Genomic DNA, 12860 nt, shown 5'->3' with positions numbered 1-12860 from the left:
TGCCAAGTTTCTTTCTTTCTCAGATAACTTTTGGCTTTTCCTAGAATTAATAACCATTTATTTGGAAAAGACCACCTTTTAATGTATAGAGCTGAATAATTCCCTTTTATTCAGATGGATGACTTCCTAGGGTCCTGCTTGCCCGGATGCCCAGTGGTCCCAAACCCTGTGCTCCTAAAGGACTCTACATAGTGAGATGACTCAGCATCTTTCATGTTTCTTCCCTTCTGAGAGGTAGGGATTCAGTTCCTTTGCTTTATTTAGCCACTGACCAGTCCTAGATCTAGCTTGTAGTATCAATCCCATTTTCCCTACATTATTGTTTTCAAGGGATTTAGGGGAAAAGGAAGTTAATATGCATGTTCAGAAGTCCAGAATTCCTCTTAAATAATCATGAATTTATCTCTTGCAGACTCAAGACTAATAGTTTTCTCTCATCAATCCACCACAGAAGTGATGGTGGCTCATTCATTCTCATTTCAAACATCTGGTATTACTACTTTTTTCTTCCCCTTCTCTCCCCCCTCTCAACCTCTTTCTTTTTCACACTGGCCCTTAAATTGAGAGAAAGATTGAGAAAAAGATGTAAAATGATACAACCTTTCTTTTTTTTTTTTTTTTTGTACTAGGGATCAAACTCGGATCCTTGAGCTTTCGAGGCAGGCGGCAGAACCACTGAGCTAAATCCCCGGCCCAATACAACCTTTCTAATGGGTAAAGATTCTTACATATATAAATTGTATTAATTGTACAGGAAAATTAGAGCGGCAATCATTTGGATGGCAATAACTTCACTTATCCTCAATTCCTCCACAACAAATGAAAAATTTTCTGAATTGATAAAGCAGCACAAATTATACTGAGACAAGAAGGGGCTTTCAAAGTTCAGACTGCTGAGGGATTAATTTATCATCTTATTTCATTCTTACTGGTGGCCTGAATGTACATGACAATATATTTTGATAATTACAGGAGGTTCCTATTTTAGTTTAATTGCTATTAGTTCAGAGAGGAGATGGAGTCTAAATTTTGTGTACTCAGCAGAATTTAAATTTTGAGGAGGAAGTGGCAACCTTGTGCAGTTGACATTCCCGGACAGCTTCATTTCTAGTTATCATGCAGGAAAGAAATGTTATGTTAGGTTACTATTAGCAAAAGCTGTCACTATTAATGGAAAAGAAGTGTCATTGAGACTAGCAGTGTTAATGCTCCCAGAATTTTGAGACATGCTAGCTTCCAGAGGTCAAGAATAATTTCTTTCTTGTTGCTAGCCCAGAGCTTGGCATATACCATAGCACTCCAATGAGGCACTTAAGGATTCCACTGCCTAATCTAGCCCAGACAGAGGCAGTCTGTAATGGTTACCCTCTGGAACTGTCTGACCCCCTAGAAGTTGTCCTGCCTTGTGTATATGCATGCAATGAAAAGGTCAGTGAGGTCCCTGTACAAATCTTCTGTCATAAATTCACTTTATCTGATAGGAAAAGCGTTAGGTTAAGAGGCAATGTCAGGCAAGACAGACTTGTGATATTTTATGTCTAGTTTGCCACAGTATCCAAACATCTAACATGGAATGAAAAGTCAACTAATATTTGCTAATTGCCAATATGTCTTTGCCATTACAGAACTTACAGTCTAACTAGAAAAAATGAACACATTATAAACAATGTGAGAAGTACAGAGACAGGGGAAGGATTTAACCCTGACTTGAAGAATGAGGAAGGAGCTACTCTAGAAAAAGATGCCCAAGTGGGAATAAGGGAAGTGAGTGGAACTTCACCAGCCAGAAGTGGTTGTGTGGGTAATGGAGGGAACAAGAAAAAGTAGGAGACCAATACAGCAGGGGATGTTCCAGCAAGAGGGTACAGCATGAGAAAAGGTTTGCAGAAAAAGAAAGAATTTGATAAGGAAAAAAATTGGTTATGACTGGAGAGTAGAATGAGTGAAGTAGCTAAAAAATTAAAAAAGGAAACAGTGAGGAAGAACCTGAAACCCCACATTTAAGAGTGGATTTTACTGGGCCAGGGATTTAGCTCAGTGGTTTCGCCGCCTGCTGTGCAAGCACAAGGACCCGAGTTTGATCCCCGGTACTAAAAAAAAAAAAAGGAGTGGATTTTATTCTAAGAGCCACAGGTAACTACTGCAGGATTTAAGGCAAGGAGAGACAAAATGTAGCATATCATCTATCACGGTGTTCTCCAGGGACTTGGATTCCTGAACTTCAGTGGAAAGATTGAGGGGAAAACATCGTTCCTTTCCCTGGCCATACTCCAGGGTATAGTTTGAATATCAGTGAATTCAAATTAATAACTTCTACCCAAACCAAAATAAATTTTTGATCTGATTCTGCCTATTCATTACTTTCTAGGTTCAGTGTAAAACTGACGCTTAGTATTTATTAAAATAAAATCCGTTTCTTAAGGAATCTGGAAATCAAGGCATGTCAAAGAAATTGCTTGAGCTCAAAATATTATAGAATATTATTGCTTTCGAGCTGTTCCCAACAATTTGTGGATAATGTTTCCTAAACTTCTGGGGTTTCAGAATTTGATGCAAAACTCATGCTAGATTATATTTAATATACAAATTAGGAATATGTCATTTCAATTAGGCAGTTCCCATTTTGGATGTAAAGTCTTTTTAAAGATTACTAGAACTTTGTGACAGAATTTTTTTTTGTGACAGGATATTTTATTTCATCCATCAAGTTGATGAAGGAGGCCACTGAAATTTGCTCTGGTAAAATTGATCCTGGTGGTTATACTGTGAGTATTTCCCTATTGTTTCCCGTCATGAATATATTTATTACTATTGGAAAAGGATGATCTTGTTCCTGAGAACAGCCATGAAATAGTGGGACATTGGTTCCTATTGGTGTTTCCTCCAAGAACAAGATGTAGGTGGCTGTTGTTTGATGGTTTCTCCTCTTGGACCCTGGTAACAGAAGTTGGTAACAGACGATGCACAGAAAAAGTATTCAGATGGACTTGGGTTTAAACCTTTATTTTCATCACTGGCGTATTATGTTATCTGGGACACAGCATCTATTTTGTCAGATTTGTTGTTCTCATTTGTAGAACAAGGATAGCAACATCCAATGTATAAGATTGTTATAACAATGAAATGAGATGCTAAGATTCAAGTGCTCAATACATGACTTGGAACATTTAATGCTCAACAAATGGCAGGAGCTGCTGTCCAACTTTTGACATTTTGCCATCCAGGATGTGGAACTGTAAAGTTAGCAACACTCCAGGCTAGAGGGACATATGCAAATCACAGGCAAATGTGGCCTTCACCCTTGGAAAAATCACAAAAGTCATTCTCGTCATCAAGAAGAAAATGTCATGGGAATTGAGGAAGCAATGATCTGTGTGAGATTAGACATATTGCTTCATCTTATTGATTGTTTCCTCATCTATAAAATGACCTCTAAGTGATTTCAATTTTATGTTTCTGAACTTTACTAAGGCTTAAGGGAATTAGCTATGTTGAGCTAAGAAGAGAATTATGTAATCATGAACACATATGTGTGTATTCACAAAACATACAAAAAGATCCATAAATTCAAGGGTATTTATTTTTTGTTCTTACATTTTCTAACAAATATTATTATGACCTCCACAGAGCTTTTAACAAATGCTTACACTTATCCTCTTTTCAAATTTGTGATGGCTTGGGTTTGCTTCTCTCCTCAATATTCTTGTATAAACATGCTATACTTTATGTATAGAAGTAATGAAAATGATTGGTGTAATTTATGTGTGAGTGTTCATGTTCTAGAAACAGACCTTTTGACTTCAGGAGTTGGCCCTGATTTTTAAAAAGCGATGTCATTTTAGAAAGTGTATGAAGGTCTCTACATGTTCAAAATTTACTTCCTACCAATCCATACTGACCTTTTCTTTTAATGCCATGTGCTATCTGTTGTAAATATATAATCCATGGTTTCAACTGCCACCTGCATATTAGTAATTCATCAAATTGTATCTCCAGCACTCTAGAGAATTCTAAGCCTAAAACACGTATTTAAAATAAAGCCAATGCATCCTGCAGAGTACTAGTGAGCAAGACGATTGATTTCTTTTCTTAATTAATTTTGAGTGCAATGTGCTTCCTGATTGTTGTGAGTGGTTTATTTCATTGGAAATGGCATCTTCATTTCTACAGTCACCTTGTGTTTTGGTAGACAGCTAGAGGAAAACCATGGGGTATGTGAAATAATGGGAGTTGACACTGATGTTTTTGGCATGAACTGCAGGTCAGGCTAGATAATATTCAAAAATAAAAAGGTATAAAATAAACTCTCTCTCTCTCTCTCTCTCTCTCTCTCTCTCTCTCTATATATATATATATGCATTTGCAATTAGAAAATTTGAAAAGTACCTAACTCATGACTGTTAGCTAATAATTTTACCTGACATTTAATAGTATAAAAATATCCACATTAGATTCTTGGTTATGCTGCATACAAATTTTTTGAGACTGAGCTGTAAGTATAAAAAAGTATTCTATTCTGATCAAAATTCTTACAAAAATTGGGTAAGAAAACCCCTGAAATCAGTTCAGTAGTTAACTTCAGTAATTTTTTATTAACTTGATATTTCTTTTTACTTGAAAGTAAATGGAACCCCCCCCCCCCAGATTTGTGCATTAAAAAGCTAAATGTACCCTCATGTAACAATCTGTTTTTGAAGTTGGACTCTCAAAGTTGAATGCCAATATTCCTCCAAGGTTTACATTTTTTCCCCTGGAAAACACATTTTTTAGTGGATCTCTACTTCTGCTATGAGTACTTTAATGGTCAGAAATTTGTCAAGGAAATAATGAGAAAGTAGCAGGGAAAAAACCCCTCCCAGTTTAGAAGAGTTACTATAAGAAGAACGGTGGGTGCTAGAAACAGACAGCTATGGACATCACGGTGCGGGGCAGTTAGCTTGAAGGAGAATCTGAAAGCAGTGGGTAGGTGTTGGGCTGAGTCACAAAGGATGCTTGTTACTTAAAAGTAAAAACTAGGGCTGGGGATTTAGCTCAGTGGTTTCGCCCCCTGCTGCGCAAGCGCAAGGACCAGAGTTCAATCCCCGGTACCCCCCAAAAAAAGTAAAAACTTGAACCAGCAGAATGAGAGCAATGAGGATGAAAAAGACTGATTAAAAACAGGAGATCATAGCTGAGCGAGAGGAATAATAGGTGAAAAAACAAGAGGTCAACTTGAGGTTACAGTTTCAAAAATTGCCAGAAGAGCAGCAACAGACATATATCAAGAGACAAGAGAGCCTAGAACTTGAAGTGCAGTCTACTCAGTGGGAAAATCTCTTTTCTAGCTGAAGCAGGAACATGATTTTTTAGAACAGGAGCTTCTCTAGGACTTGAGGGTTAAGATCCATGCTATCAGGTATGTCACCACCCTAACAGATTCTTAGGGTGGGAGAAGGGTAGGTAGGGAGAGGATTACTCCTGAGATATTCCAATTAAACCAGTCATTTTAAAGCATATAATTCTATTTTCCAAAGAAAAATGTGCCAACGGTGGCTTGAAACTATGATAGAAAGTCTGATAAAGGCAGAAAAATACTTAGTAATAGAGCTACCTTCAAAAGTCCAAGCTAAATATTTACTATGGACTAGACATGAGAGTGTGGTAGAGAAAGATTTTACAAATCAGGAATAATTATCTGATATGCACATAAACTTCAAACTTGCAGAAATGATTGGTGTGACCCACAGCTCCAATAACAACATAAGATATATATTAATACATATTAAATTAAGACTGAAATGCTTAGATAGGTAATCATGGCTATAAAAAAACCCAAAGATCTTATTAGTTTAGCAGTGCTTTATATTTTATTTTATGGAAAGTATCTGCTATTGAAGCCTGGTGTGGTGGTACGTGCCTAATGCCAGCTTTTATGGTGGCTGAGATAACAGAATTGCAAGTTCAGCCAGCTTCTGCAATTTAGTGAGGCCCTCTTTCCAATTAAAAAAAAAATCTGTCTTTGGAACACGGGGTGCTAAAATCAAAACCTTTCACTCCACAGTTGAAAAGAGATGAAAAATGGAAATAAAACCATTTTGATTTCTAAAAATGTACATTAAAATGAAGCCAAAAATATAGCTTCACGGTACTAAAAGGTGCAAAGCAACTTGCAGAAGTGTTTTTTGAAAACGAAAATTTTGGTTACAAGTTCCACTGAAGTCAATAAAGCAAGACTTTTGGCTGTGGTGGCGTGACATTGATCAGCAGTTAATAGTGTAAGGAAACTCACACAAATGAAACCATGTGTGAACAGCCCACTGTGCCTCAGTGGAGTTTACTAGACAGGTCTGGGGCATAAAGCAGTAAGACAATGGAGACAGACAAGTATCACAAATGAGTAAACTTCAGTCAGAGGTCTGGCAGATTTTATTCTTTGTGATCTTAATGGTTACTTTCGCATCGTTTAAAGCTCTAGTTCTAAAACAGTTTCATTCAAATCAAGCCAGTAAATGTACTTAAGACCCCATGTGGTGACTCTCACAAATACATGTATTTCTCCACTAAAACAATATACTTAAATATATACTTACAGAGGGCTTGATCTCTGATTTTTACCTGTTCTTTTGTTCCTCTGACTCATCTGTGATACTGTATTTCTGATTATCAGTTTTATGCATTTCTATTAGTCTGGCTCTGCTGACCCAAGTTTTTAAAGAAAAGTAAGAAATGTAAGCATATAAAAAATCTGACCAGAGTCTGCCATAGTGGTGCACACCTGTAATCCCAGCACTCTGGGAGACTGAGGCAGGAGGATTGCAAATTCAAGTCTAGCCTGGGCAACATAGCAAGATCCTGTCTCAAAATAAAAAACTTAACAAAAGGCCAGGGATGTAGCTCAGTGCAAATACCCTAGGTACAATTGCTAGTATCACCAAAAAAAAAAAAAAAAAAAAAAAAAGAGTAAAAGAAAAGAAAAGATGATCAGATAATGACTTCCAAATAATGGCTTTCAAAGCAAAGCACTCCTTTGAAACTAGTAAGGTAGTATCCTGGTGAATTTAGCAAAATTTCTGTGTATGGCAGGGAAAAGGTATGCACATTCTTTAAATTGTCTCATTTACCCAAATATGGAGCAGTTGGGCTTGTGCTCATTCCTTTTTGGGAGAGAACAGACCAAGATGGCTCATGTTCTCCAAGACAAATTCTGCAGGGCAGTGAATGAGCCAAGAAAGATGACACCGCAACTTCCAGTGCAGTGCTGTGTGAGGTGAGACTCAGGAGCCACCTGTTCCACAACCACAGCCACACCAGGTGCCAATTAAAAATCTGGATCCTTGGTCTTCTTTTCAGATAATGAAATAGCATCCCTGCTGAGGGCTCATGGAAACCAGATTTTTTAGCAAGCTGCTGGGAGATTTTAATGTACTTTGAGTTAGAGAGCTGCTGCTTAGTGGCAATTCTGGCTTACTCTCGAAAAAAGCTATGACCTTGACCATTCATGATCTGGGGCACCAGACAGAGCAAACTTCTGAGAATCCCATTAGAACCCTGAGCTGAAACAATGAAGGCACACAGTGATGCCATCCTTTCAGAGTGATCTGATGTGCGCTCTGTGATGCTCTTTGGCCGTTCTAAATTGAAAATTATTTTGCTGTTTCATTGTTTTGAGAAGCTATTTTCCTCTTTATAGTTTTTACCATTTGTGAGGAAAAGAATTATTAATGATGCTTTTCAAAAATTTCTATTTTCTTTTCCTTTTTATCCAGTGTCTCCTTATAATTTCACTACTCATTAATTCAGTTGAGGAATAAATATATTTAACTTTTTGTCTATCGCATTTCTTTTGTTTAAGCACTCTTTTCTCTCCCCTTTACTTTCTTTGATACTTTGGAGAAATTTTTTTACTGTAAAATGCAGTGCATTGTTTCTTAACCTTTCTATCTCATTGCAGTATCATTTAAAAAAATCTTCCTCCAGGGTGTCCCTTCCCTCCAGGGTGTTGTGTCTTTTCTCCTTTAGAGCTGTTTTTCTTGCTACTGATGAAGGAGGGATCCTGGCATTTGTTTCTGTTTCTTATCATATTGAGAGATAAGGTAATGTACTGTGACATCACTGTAATTATAATTTCTCTGCCTTTCTACACATGACCTCTTAAAAGCAGAACTTTGTGATTCTGCTTTTCTATTTCCTTCATTTTTTCTTCTTCTTTCTCTGTTAATTTTAATACTAATATGCTCAAAGAGAAAATAATTAATTGTATGTATCCCTCCAGAATTTTAAATAACTTAAGGAAATCAAAGAGGAATAAAAATTAGATAGAAATTTTGGGCCACTGGTTATCAACATGCTTGGCAACACATACCCCATATAGGTAGTCAATAATTTCATAATCTGAACTGTACTAACTACTGTAAAAGGCATTTCCTTGAGAAATGTACAATTAAATTGTGTGCATACTACAGGTACAGTATTTGCATTTACCAATATTTAGGATATGAAACTACCTCATCAATAGGAAAAGAAAATAAAGATAAAACAAATAATTAAAATTAACAAAACATTCTCAATCTTCTTTATATCCAGTAGTTTTTCTTATTCTTATAATTATGTCTTAATGCCATCTTTTTTTTTATTCATGACCTAATAATTTCTTTCCCTCTAAAAGTTCCCAGAGTATAAGCAATTAAGACTATCTGATGGTAATACTGTTTTAAAAAAGAGCTACCTTAAACAATTATGTGGTGTGTTGGTAAGGTCTGTTTTCTAGAATATACACTTAGGCTGGGTTCTCCAGGACTGAATGACTTTATAGTCATTAACTATTTAAGGGACAGAGGACTGAAAAGTTTGGTGATTCTTTTTTTTGTCTTTATTCAGTATCTCTTGATAATTTCATAATTTACCAGTTTGAAGAATAAATGTGTTTAATTTAAAGTTATTGTCCACAGTGGTTCTTATATCTTAGTTGTCCCTTTTCTTACACACACACACATGCACTATCAGTGGACAAGCCAACTATTTAAAAAATGCAGCCAATAAAATAAGACAAAAAAACCTTTTACTTCTCTTCTCCTCAACTTTGGACATCACAACGAATATAGCAGACAGTAGGAGTTAGGAATGCTTTAGGAGAATATGTGCTAGATAGTATACTAATGTCACATAATGTCTATCCTGTTATTTGACTGGCATGGACATGGAATAAATTTCTTTTAGCTCTCCCTCTTTCTACAGGAAATTATGTGGCCTTATTATTTTAATCTTACTTTTACTTCAACCTGTTTAATTGGAATCTTTCTTTAAGGGAAAAAGAAAGGCAGGTAGCTGGAGTCCAAGGGAAGTCACCTTGAAACACCATGTGTTAAATCTGTATGATGAAGAGGTTGGAATGGTCTTAAGCATACAACAAAAATTTCATATATTATCAATTTTTTCACACAAATATAAATATACTTAAGTAATAGGTGAGACATTTTAGACAACACATTCTATAGCATATTTCTGAAATATTGCCACAATAGCTATAGCTATACCATTCCAAGTTAAATCAAAAAAGTGAATTCTATTTATTTTAGTAATTTTTTAAAAAATGTATTTTTAATAAAGAGGGTCTTATACAGTAAATCTCTCTAAAGGCTTTTTTTTTTTTTTTTTTTTTTGGTACCGGGGATCAAACTTGGGACCTTGCACTTGCAAGGCAGGTGGTGGAACCACCTGAGCTAAATCCCTGGCCCTCTAAAGGCTTTTAAAACTTCATCATGCATAATTCCTAAATAATGGGTATTGGATGTCATAAGATACCTGGAATGTTGAATAAATGCTAAATGATGTCTTATCATTGAATATAAAAATCACACAATGGAATAGCCACACTAGATTTTAACCAAGCCAAAGCTTATACTTAATGTGCATTTTAAAAAGCATTGGTTCTAGTTGAGCGCATGGATTTCTCAATGTAACAATTATTTAGGCATGCTTATTTATTTATATTAAATTCTGTTTTAATCTGTTTAGTTGCTACCTCATTAAAGATGCATTTGGAATTATGTTAAGTCCTGATAAATTCTAAATCATGTAATTTAAGGAGAAATACAGCTGAATTCTATCTTCGACAGAAATGGTCTCTGTTTGCATTTACAGGCACTTTATAAGAAGAAGGAAATGCAATGTATTTATCTACTTGCCTGGGTTTCATCATGTGGTAAATGTACTTGAGGTGAGATAAGTAGCAGCTGTCAGAGATAAAACAGGATTAATGCTAAAAGATTAGCATCGTGTATGATAGCACATGTACACATGTTCATTATTAGACAAGTTGGCAAAAAAAAAATTAACTTTTTTATGTTGAAACACATAAAAGAGCCATGATCATTGGTCCAAAACAGGTGAGTGTTTGGTTTTTTAAATTTGGTTCAAATTTAGACATTTCAAGACCAAAAAGAACTTTGGAATAATTTTATCTAGGGATTCTTAAATTGGGAATATGATGTGACTTCCAGGAGACTGAATGGCCTCAACAATTTATTCATTTGACTGATAGATTTTGAGAGCCTATGATACACCGAGTATTTTAGTAGCTGAGGATACAGACAATATCCATAAGTCTCTTGAGTTCATGGATATTGCATTTCAGTGGGAAAGGTTGATAATAAATATATATTATGATGCCATTAATGAATTGATTGCAGAGTTTTATCTTGTGCTCATGTACACATAAGGGGAAGGAGGAGAGTTAAGTGAATTTTGCAGAGTGGCTTATAATCACCAAAAGATTCAGAACCAGTAACCTAATACACCCTGCTCATTTTATAGGTGGGGAAAAGGAAGTGCAGATGTGGACTGGTCTACTCACACCATGGCTAACTTAGGATCAGCACCCAAGCAACCTGGTGCCCTGTCACTATTGCAAACTGTAAGGACGATGGTCTGTGCTTTCTTCCCTTCCTATTTACGTTTATTCTCTTTTTCATAATACCTGCCTCTCAAGGTTCAACAGACCCACGCTAAGAGTTGGGGATCTGGTCACAAAGATGTAGCAAGCTTAATTTTAACATTATACCGCATTAGTTTTGTGCCTCTAGAAAACGATGTAGATTTCTGAGCCCCAGTTGCCACACCTGTGGAATGATGAGAGTAAGTTGTAACTGACAGGCTATTGGAAGATTAAGCAAGATCACTTGCACACAAACTCACATGTGTGTGCAAACACACATTACTTGGTGTACTGTCTTCCACTTGATAAGCATGCTATTATTATTACTCTATCTATTTTAAGATTCTACTAAGCCTGTTTTTTGGTGCTAGGATCTGAGGCTCAAAAATCTCACTCCCTCTGACTTTCACTAGACTGCGATTCAACTAGGAGCTATTGGGCTCTTTTTATATTCAGGAGAGATGCAAGGAGCAATACTGATTATTTACTACATTCTAGAGCTTGGCTACTTGGATTAAAATCCTAGCTCTACTACTTGTGGATTTTGTGTTATCTGAAATTTGTATAATAACCATATGATAGGTTCTCAGTAAAAAATGAAGCTATTTTCATTGCAAAAATATGGGTTGATTTGATGGTGACTTGCCATATCTGTCCCTTTGAAATCCATCTTGTGACTTTGGCAGGCTGGGGTAATGTGGCTGTTCCTGCCCAAAGGGATCCTGATTGGTCTCTGCTGGTAACAAGGCTCAACCCCTCCTTCCTGTGGGATGAAGGAGCATCTCAGAAGGGGAGTCAGATTGCAAGGCCCTAGGAACCCACCCTTCTTGGTCTCACATTGTCTTACTCAGAGTGAAGCTGGCTCTGTTCTCTGGTTCCTCTCTCCTCTCCACATGTAGTGTGTCACAGGTCTGCAAAATACAGGTCTGCATGAAGTCTGTGACCCAAGATTTAACGACAGAGAACAGAGGCCAGGAAGGGGAAGCCAGAACTTCCCTGGCATTCTTTGAACAAAAAGATGTTTTAAAGAGAAAGCATGTGTGCTATTTTTAGAGAAAGCTCTTGTGTGACAGAAGGTAGACCCTGGGTGGAGGGGTCGTCACATTCCTAATGACACATTCCTAATGATACTTCTTGCTCATTGCCTGAAGAAAACTGTCTCCCTTCCTCAGGATCATTTGTTTGTTTGTTCTAAAAATTATTTAGTGTGTGAAAATGTGAACATGACGTGCAGAGATATATCATTTTCTTTCTATTGTTACAACTACAGAAAGTCTGAAATTCTTTATTTTAAGAAAATTAAACATTTTATAAATAGATTTTTTAAAGAGTATTGATTGATACTGATGATAGTATATGGGGAAAAAAAACTTGAGTAGTATTTCCCACAACATAATGATGATTAATTTGTGAAAGATAAAACACAATGGATATGAAATATTTAACATCTGGTCAAGGATTGGGGAAAATATCAGAGGATGAGAAATAGCGCATGTGAGCAAGTAGGAAAAATGTGGATGACATATAACATATACATATTACATGTCATCAACATTTATATCCTTCCTTTATTCAAAGAAGAGACACATTCAGATTTCTTTAGATCTATTCCCTTAAATATTCCCACTGAAGTATGCTTAAGTGGCAGAAGAGTGAGAATGGATATTTTTAATCTGGAGGGAGGGCGTGTTGGGTTAAAGTGGTGTGTTACTTGACAGCTTTCCAATCACTGAGATGCAATACCTGACACCCACAATTTAAAGGAGGAAAAATGTATTTTAGCTCATGATTTCAGGAGGTTCAATACATGTCAGTAGACTCCACGGCAGAAACCTCATGGGGGAAGGACATAGTGGAACAAAGTTGCTTAGTTCACGGCAGCCAGTGAGCAGAGCAGGGGAACAGTGCTGGGGGAATGGATCAGGGACCATGCATAGGACACAAGGCT

At 36.5% G+C, this 12860-nt stretch overlaps 1 long non-coding RNA gene across 1 annotated transcript; it reads left to right on the top strand.

Moving 5' to 3' along the window:
- Positions 1–629: 629 nt before the first annotated feature.
- LOC147824555 (uncharacterized) lies at positions 630–12144 on the top strand. Its single transcript, XR_015442268.1, has 4 exons — positions 630–714; positions 2686–2765; positions 10120–10195; positions 10792–12144. It is a non-coding gene; the product is annotated as an uncharacterized LOC147824555 (long non-coding RNA).
- The last annotated feature ends 716 nt before the right edge of the window (positions 12145–12860 follow it).

This window comes from Heterocephalus glaber, unplaced genomic scaffold (assembly GCF_053883595.1).
Source record: "Heterocephalus glaber isolate CG9 unplaced genomic scaffold, H.glaber_assembly_v1.0 deba00001538, whole genome shotgun sequence".
NCBI classification, from domain to species: domain Eukaryota; kingdom Metazoa; phylum Chordata; class Mammalia; order Rodentia; family Bathyergidae; genus Heterocephalus; species Heterocephalus glaber.
This window is presented reverse-complemented; position numbering and strand designations above follow the sequence as displayed.